Genomic DNA, 8,693 nt, shown 5'->3' with positions numbered 1-8,693 from the left:
TTTGGGAAGTGGAACTACCTTCCACTGATAAGGTAAAGTACCTGTGTGGAGTGATAGGCTCAATAGAGCTGTCTTCTGTTGTAAAAAATGCACATGCAAAATACAACGCAGCTCGTTTTTTAGAAAAAAAAAAGCATTTTGTAAAACTGTATTATGATCTATTTCCACAATGTGCCTAACAAATAAAGATTGTTAGACATTCATTATGCACACATTTGAAATAAGTGCGCGAAAAATCATTAACGAAAGCCACCAAAAAATGTGCGCAACCTATATACATATCCCGATACAAATATAAAATAACTTTGGCGCGCACAAATTTACAAATTATACCTATAAATCGATGCAAATGCCAAGATTATAACACAAGGTAGGTACATATGTTCAAGCACCGTATTCAGTAATAAATGCACTTTTTATACATTCAAACAAAAGGTAAAAAATAAAGTATTCTCAAGCGCTTTCTTTCCTTGTCCTTATCAAGGCTCAGCAACAATTTTCTCTATATGAGACAGAGCCTATCATCAACGAGGCATTACCACTACTCACTTCAGCTGCAAAAATCGCACAGAACCCTGGCGTAGGCAGTGCTGGAATAGGGGGGGGGGGGGGAGTTTGTGTACACGTACACATACAGATAGATGCACCAGCATGCATAAGGAGCAGTAAAGCCTCCACTTGAAAAGCGTTTCTGGCTACGCTGCTGGCACAGCAAACAATAAAAAAAGAAACCAGTAAATAAATATGGACTATTTTGAACTAAATGCTTAAGGCACCTAGAATGTGATGAAAGCTTCATGAACATTACTTGTGTTTGCAAAAGCCTAGGCTATGTTACAGAAATTTATTAGGCCACTCCTGAGTATCCTAGGGCCCCAGATGCCGATTCCACAGATACTTTTGCCTCGTATGATCCGGCGGTGCATTAAAATGTCAGCATAAGACTACGATGACGTGTATTGTCCTGGAAACAAGCATGGAAATACCAACGCACTGAGCCGCTTACCACTCAGCGAAACTATTGAGGATACACCTCAAGTTGGCTGCGTGCTCATGTTCAAAGCGCTACCAAGGCCCCTCCACTAACAGCGGACGAAGTCACAATAACCATGCAAGATGACCCGACATTGTTCAAGCTCTACAACGTCCTGATGGAGGGCAGAGTTCAAAACTTCAAGAATGAAAAATTCGACGTTTTTCACAAGAGAGAAACGGAGTACAGCTGTCATCATAGTTGTATCAAATTGGGATCACGAGTTTTCATTTGTGGCCCACTTAGACAACGAGCAATGGCTCTCATTCATGCCGGACACCAAGGCGTGATCACAATGAAGTGCACCCGCAGCTACATGTGGTGGCCGGGAATCGACAAGGGCATCGAGATAGCTGCAGAGTGCACAGCCCGCCACTTAAATGAACGCGCACCGCCACGAGATCCAGCACCGGTCTGGTGAAGAGCGAGCACACCTTGGCAGACATTTCTGGTAATTCCGGATGCGTACAGCAAATGGGTTCAAATTCACCATGTGAACAAAACATCGACAGCTGCCATCAATTTCCTGCGGTTGTTCGAAACATTCGGATTACCCCACAAGGTTTCAAACAACGGAATCGCATTTGTGTCAGCCAAAATACAGAAATTTACCAGTGACAACTGCATCACAGTGGTGAAATGTGCTCCGAACCACCCAGCCACAAAAGGACAAGCCAAACGCTACGTGGTAGAGCTAAAACGTGCTCATGCAAGAGACTCTACTACGAGGTCATTACAGTGGCGCATTGCATGTTTTTTTTTCAAGCAACTCACAACGGGCGAGACGGGCCAAGTACCGGAGAATATCATGTTTTCTTGCGAGCTGCGAACACACATCTCAGCCCTTCTACCAGAACCGCCTTGAAAGGTCATACCAGGTAAAAAAGACGCCTCGCGTTGCTGGAAACTCCACAAAGGAGAACCAGTGGTCGCCCGCTATTTTCACAGAATGCCTGAACGAACGGCGGTCATCGTAAAAAAAAAAAGAAAAGTCTCAGCCGGAGATATCGGCTTGGTGAATTTAGAGCCCCGCCATCGCGTCTTCTACCGGAAAACGCATGGAGGGGCTATAGACCGGGAATTCCCGCCCCCAGCCTGTCGCCGACAAGAGCTCTCGCCTGTGTTGGCCCATCCTCGGACTCCTGCAACCGTGTCCATCTTTCCTGTCTTCTCCTTACTTCCGTCGCTCCCCGTCCCTGCGCCTCGCTTCTCCTTTCTCTCTCTCTGTGTCTCTACCTTTTGATCCTATCCTTTTATTCCCTTCTCTACCGCCATGTCTCGTGAGCTACTGTTGAGGTGTCCTCCCCATGAAAGAGAGGTACGGGGCTCACTTTTCTTTTCATTTATAATCACTCCCCCCTCCCCCTTCCAGCCAGTTTCAGGGATGCGCCCTGCCCCCCCCCCCCCCCCCCCCGATACTTGACGCCGCGCGCCCGGGGACTGACTGACTGTCGGGGCAATCAGTGCGCCCGCGCACTGGTAGCCTCTCCTTTGTGCTCCTCGCCCCTTTTATGGCCCACAGCGGACTCGAAAGCCAGCGCTTGGACCATTTGGACCGTGCTGCGCGCAAATGCCTTTCTTGAAAGTAATAAACTCAGTTCCCTGTTACGTACGCTTGGTATTAAGGCTACCGTGGACATAACACAATGCAAATAGGGTTATTTGTTCCTAACAAATTCAACCTCCCCGCCTTTCAGCATTATACCTCTCTCTTTTAACTTACTTCCCTTAATATTTTTATATCGTTAAATTGGAGAGTTGCATATTAAAAAAGAGGAAGTGGATTTATTTATTTGGAAATTTGTTAATTTTTAGAGAAAACTGCCAGTCCAATGCCGGACTTTGGGCAGGGGTGTGTGACGCAGTGGACGCAACATTGTGTAGGAGGTACAGCAGGATAGATAGTGTTGAATGAAAGCGCGAAAATTCAAAATGAAAAAAAAAAAAGAGAAGCGACATGAAATACGGTCCACCATCCCAAGAATGGCCATAATACACTAAACAATAACGAAAACTATAAAAACAGTGCCCACTAGGCTATGTTGTTTGGGCAAAAAGTAAAAAGAACTCAAATACCAACTGTAGCAAAAATAAAGTCGGCAATATTAATAAGCGAGACATTGCAGAATTGAAGCATTCAAGAATCGTTCAGAAGCGAGGCATTGAACCTCAAGCAATTAGTCCGATCAAGATGGGTATTAAAATGAAGCGCACTGTAATATATATGAAGGTGTAGTTATGAGCCATGTGAAACAGCTAACGCACGAAGAAACTAGTTGAGATCGACACTTTCCAGAATCTTTGGTGGTAAATTGTTCCACTCTCTGCTTGTGCGAAAAAAAAAAAGGATGCCTGTATATAGGGGCTCAGTCACTCTTTCAAGATTGGAGGCACGGGTTTCGTGGCGCAAAATTGCTTTGGTATAATTAGTTTTTTTGTATTGCCAGGTTATTATTATATATGAGATATAATAGCTTCGTTATTTCGCGATAACGTCTCCATTCCAGGGTTTTTAGTTTAGCGCTCTCCAGAAAAACTGACGGAGATGTGTTACTTTTAGGCATTGAATATGAATTTTACAGCTTTTCGCTGGGTTGATTCAAGTTTATCAGTGTTAGCTTGCGTGTGCGGGTCCAAGACAGCCGATGAATAGTCTTGTATTGGTAAATCGTACGTTTCACATGCAGTCATTTAGGTTCGCCGGATGCCTTAGCGAGTGCCCATTTTGGGTAGCTTAGTATTTTCAAAGCCTTTTTCTCAGTATACGACACAGGTTCGTTCCATCTCCAATCAGATGTGGTGATAAGACCAAGGTGCGTATACTGCGAGACAAAGGACAAGAATTGATTGCCTAGGTTGTATTGGATATTTAATGGATCCGTTTTGCGGGTTATGGTTATCGCCCCATTTTTTCTCGCGGTAAAGGTAATCTGTCATTTTGTGTACCAAACTTGAATCTTAGATAAACAATTATTTAAAAGAACCTGGTCACTGGAAGCGTTGACTACTTAAAAGCACGCAGGCATCTGTGAAAAGCTGTAGATTTGCTGGAATGTCACGGGTGGAATTATTGACACATAAACCGGAAAGAAAAGAGACCCAAGGACGGATCCCTGAGGTATGCCGGATTTAAGCGGCGCGGACGGCGAGTTGATACCTCCGTCCGTAATATCGCGCCCGGTGAATATTGCTCGCAATTTCAAAGCATGACTTGAGATGCGTTAGTTTATTAGTACTTATTAACTAATTAGTCGATAACTATAACTTCCATGTAACTTGTAAAACTCGAGAATGTGCTGTAAATTGAGGCCTCTATATGGTACTTACACTAAATGTTCGCTGTTGATGTGCTATACTATCAATCTTTACCTCAATGAACCCTACATATTGTTTCACGGGGTCATAAAAGTGCCTTCCATAGGAATCCTCTCTTTTCACGCGTACCCTATTTCAAACTTTACGTGGCACCGTAGATTACACCATCTCAACGATAGATGGAGCTTCAAGGGCCTGACAGCTCTCACACCCCTAACAAAACTGGCCAGGGAACTTTTTTTTTACCACGCGATTCAAACACGCTCTATACCATCATGAACTAGACATATGCCAGTACCTAAATCCCAGAAAGCAATTGGATATTTTCAAGCACGGCTCCACGGTAGCGATTCAAATGCGGTAAAACAGCCGATATTTCCGAGAGCGCCCATAGGCGCTGTGCATTATCTTTTAATAAGCTGGGGAACTCGCACTATTACAACCACGATACTATAACTCCGGCAAAAGAAAGATTCTTACAGTTGCTACTTGAATCCGGGAAAGCAATGAGAAAATCAAAAAGGGAGAGGAGTTATTATCGTTTTGCTCTCCGTTCCCTTAGAGTGACGCGGGGCACCGCTCCCACCATGCGGGAAAGCGCGCCTCCTGCTCGTGGGCTGAAATCCTGGGGACGTGGAAAGATACGGGCGGCATTTTTTCTAAACACTGTCTTATCTTGTCCCACTCAGCGTCTCCTTTTGCCCCGCAGGTTGGGCAAAATGAGACATCTGGAGGCTTCTTTATTTATTTTTGAAATATTTTCAAATGTTTCGAACACTGGCAACATGGAAATATTTATGTAGCACATACCTTGTACGCAAAGGAAAGCATTTGCGTTGATGTTTAATTTTAAGGAATGACACAAAAAATGTTCATATGTTTGCCTACCCTATAACTACCAATGCAAGCATCCGGCCTGCAAGAAACGGTCGTCGACGTGCCGTCCAAACGCGGTCCGCGTCCTGCATTAACGCAAGGTTTGTACGTGCAGGGAACGCGCATCGCCGTCGACCCCGTCCGTATTTGACGAGAAGCGCGTGCACGGAGATAAGAATATGAAAAGCGCGTCGCGTGTGCGCTTAGAGCTCTTTCTGGCCTTCACTGGCACTCTTAATTGTGTCTCAGTAATGGCGCATGTGTACGCCTATGCTCTTGTAAATGTGCAAACAAAACGTGTTCTTCTAAGTAAGAAGCCTCCCAAGAGTTTCTGCTTCTCCTGAACTTGGGTGACAGCCTGTGGCCCCTCCTCGGTCACACCGTCCGTTACACGTGTGACCATATAGTTTCTTATATATACACGAGAGGGAACTCTGGCGCTAGTGTCTATGGGAGCTGCAATGCATGGTGCTTCAGCGATCATGGGAATTATGGGTGGTACACGGGTTGGCCCTTATAGCCTTCGTATTTATGTTCCTTTTGGCTTCGCGCGTCTTGAAGCAGCTTTGTCACGAATTGGCAAATGTTCAGCAGTTGCGCTTCACGACCTTTACCCTGTAGGCTTACCAATAGGAATCGGGTAACGAAGCTCAAAATCGTCCGCTTTTTCTTTCGAAACAAAACCGGAACACAGCAATAAACGAAGTCACAAGATCGATTCGCCACCCGCAATTGCGAATACTAGGCAAATCCGTGTACATGCCCATCGGTGTTATGGTCGCTGAACGATCGCAGCGCCAGGGTCCCCTATAGATAAGTTTAAGCAAACACTATACGCGTGGCCACTGCATTTTGTGTGTTGACCCAAAATTTCCCGGTTATATTATTGTGTTGATACTACTTCGCGCTCAGCGCGAACAGCCGAGTTTATTCTGCAACTAACGCGGCCAGCATAGTCACTATTTGAGCTCCCGAGCTTTCGTGCTTTATTACAGTTTATGATTATGCTGATTTAGTAATTTGTCGTCTCGATGCACATGCCTCTCAAAGCTGCCGGAAACATACGACCATTCCTATCACTTTTCCCGAAAGCGCCTTGAACAAAACAACGGAAGCACTCACCACAGGCGCATTCAGAAGGGTAAATTCCGCAGCATGAGCATTGCCATGATGCTGATAAGCACTCAGTACCTGGTCAAGGAATGTTCAAGTCAGAAAAAGTTCATAAGTACTGCTGTGAAAAGATGCTAATTGTGAGACTGTGGCTTTGAATACACTGGTGGAAGCCTCAGTCAGTGCGGGAAAGGTATACAAGGCCGCAGCAGCGCCTACGTCAGCTGGCAATGTGAAAGAAGTTGGCTGTGAGTGTCGATTTTGTATCGATAACAGATCGATAACAATAAAACTACTACTAGAAGTCATTGCGTTGACACAATGAAACAAAAAAATGAGATGCGCGAACTGAAATAGGGGAGGTTTCTAGGTTTGTGGTGAATAACAACTATGTCCGATAGAACATATCCAGGCACGTCAACAGCAAAGTAAACACTATGTAAGAGAGGAATAAAGGAACTCTTCGAGCTATTTATAAGTTCGCCGAAGACGACTTGAAGGTGAAATCCACCTTCTTTTTTTTTTTTGCTTCAGTCGTGTAATTGAAACGTGTAATTGAACCGTTGATGCGTCGGTGGCGTCGAGTGATTGGAAAATACATCACGTGATGACGAAGTCATATATGATCTCAAACGTCACCAACAATTCCGAGATCATTAAGAAGTCATGTTATTTTAGATGATCATGTCTGCACATCACATCCTAGCTTGGTCAAAGGTGATCTGATCATGGAGGCAATGCAAAATAAAGTTCCCTCTTCCACCGAACCTAGAGGCTGCGCAAAACCTCATCCGGTGTATCAAGCTTTCGAAGGGTGGTGTGGATGGTGGCTGGTATGGGCGTCGGCAGGGGGGCGCAAAAGGGGCACTATAGCCCCCTCAATCCGCACCAGGGCGTGCCCAGGGCATGCACCAAGCTACACGGGTGTTCTCTCCCTCCTTCAGCCGCGATACAAGACGGATATGCATCATTTCAGCCATGCCAAGATCCTGCTGACACTCATGAACCGGCGGGGCAGGATCAGTTCATCCATGGACTGAGAAGAAGATGACCTTCGTCTTCGAGTTGCCTAAGGTAGGTGACCCTGTGAGTTCTGGATAAAATGCATAAAGTTCCCACCTTAATTATTTGCGTACTGATTACACGGTACACTTCAAGTGTAAAATCCCAGCCCCATAACCACAGCAAATAAGAACAGAGGCATCCTAACAAAGGTCACCAATATTAGATGCAGCATGACAAAAATTCAAGTCCTGAAGTAGCACTGAGCATTGAGACGAAACGTTCGGTGTCTTTGGCGTCTTAACTTATCACCGCCAAGAACAGAGCAGGTTTGTCCACCGCTTTCCTTTTTGTTAGGCATGTTCAGTGATAATTCTGTCTGGCTATTCGGGACGAACAACACGGTCTAGTTTATGAGCATGAAAGTCGAAACGTTCAGAAGTAGCCGTTTCTTCACAACAGCAGACTTTACGTCAGCCAAAATCACTCACGGCACGCGATGAAAGCAGGGAAAAGCAATATAGCGTTGTCAGCTCCGTCCTCGTGGCGCTCCGCTCTAGGAGGCGAAAGCGCGGCGCTTCTATTTCTGAAAAGGCCCACTCTGTACTTGTAGAGACTGTGATGACCCGACATTGGTCTCTTATTCTTCGTACAACCGCGGTGTTATGGCTTCAGTATCCGTCGTGCAGAATGACAGCGGCATGCCCGTATTACCTCCTGGGATTTTTTTTGCTCGTCGGCGGTACACCCCCCCCCCCCCCCCTATTCACTTCTTTTCATTAGCTTCTATCGCCATCGGCGACTTGGACACATATTGGAAAAAGCGCTTCTCTAATGCGCGCAGCTTTCGTATACCTGCTTGGGCGTCGTCGTCCCCGTCGCCCCCTCACAGTCTACACACATGGCGCCTTTGCCGAAACTCAAGCCTGTTTCACATGCGAGGGATTTTGCTCCAAGAGCGGAGTGGCAGCCGTCATGCAAGGCTAAAGCCTGTTTCACATGCGAGCGATTTTGCTCCAAGAGCGGAACGGCAGCCGCCGCGCCAGGCCAAAACAGTTTTTTACCGCGGCGACTAGACGCCCTTGTGAAATTCGCCCGAGTTGGAAAAATTCGCTAGCATCACAAGCGGCAGAGCGACCAGTGACGTCGTTTGACACGTGATGACGGGGGTGGAGTCGAGAAGTTGACGCGCACGCTGCGAGGAACTGGTTCCACAGAACAACTCGCTCCGACTGAGTAGTAGACGACATCCGTCCTCTCCCCGGCTCACAAACATTTCGCACTGCTTTCAACAAGTCGCTGATAGAAGTGTTGAAACGATCTCTTCTTTGGGACGTCAAGATGAAGGATTTCC

The sequence above is a fragment of the Rhipicephalus microplus genome, chromosome X, assembly GCF_043290135.1.
Source record: "Rhipicephalus microplus isolate Deutch F79 chromosome X, USDA_Rmic, whole genome shotgun sequence".
NCBI classification, from domain to species: Eukaryota; Metazoa; Arthropoda; class Arachnida; order Ixodida; family Ixodidae; genus Rhipicephalus; species Rhipicephalus microplus.
The sequence above is the reverse complement of the archived record's forward strand: the minus strand, read 5'-3'. Positions refer to the sequence as shown.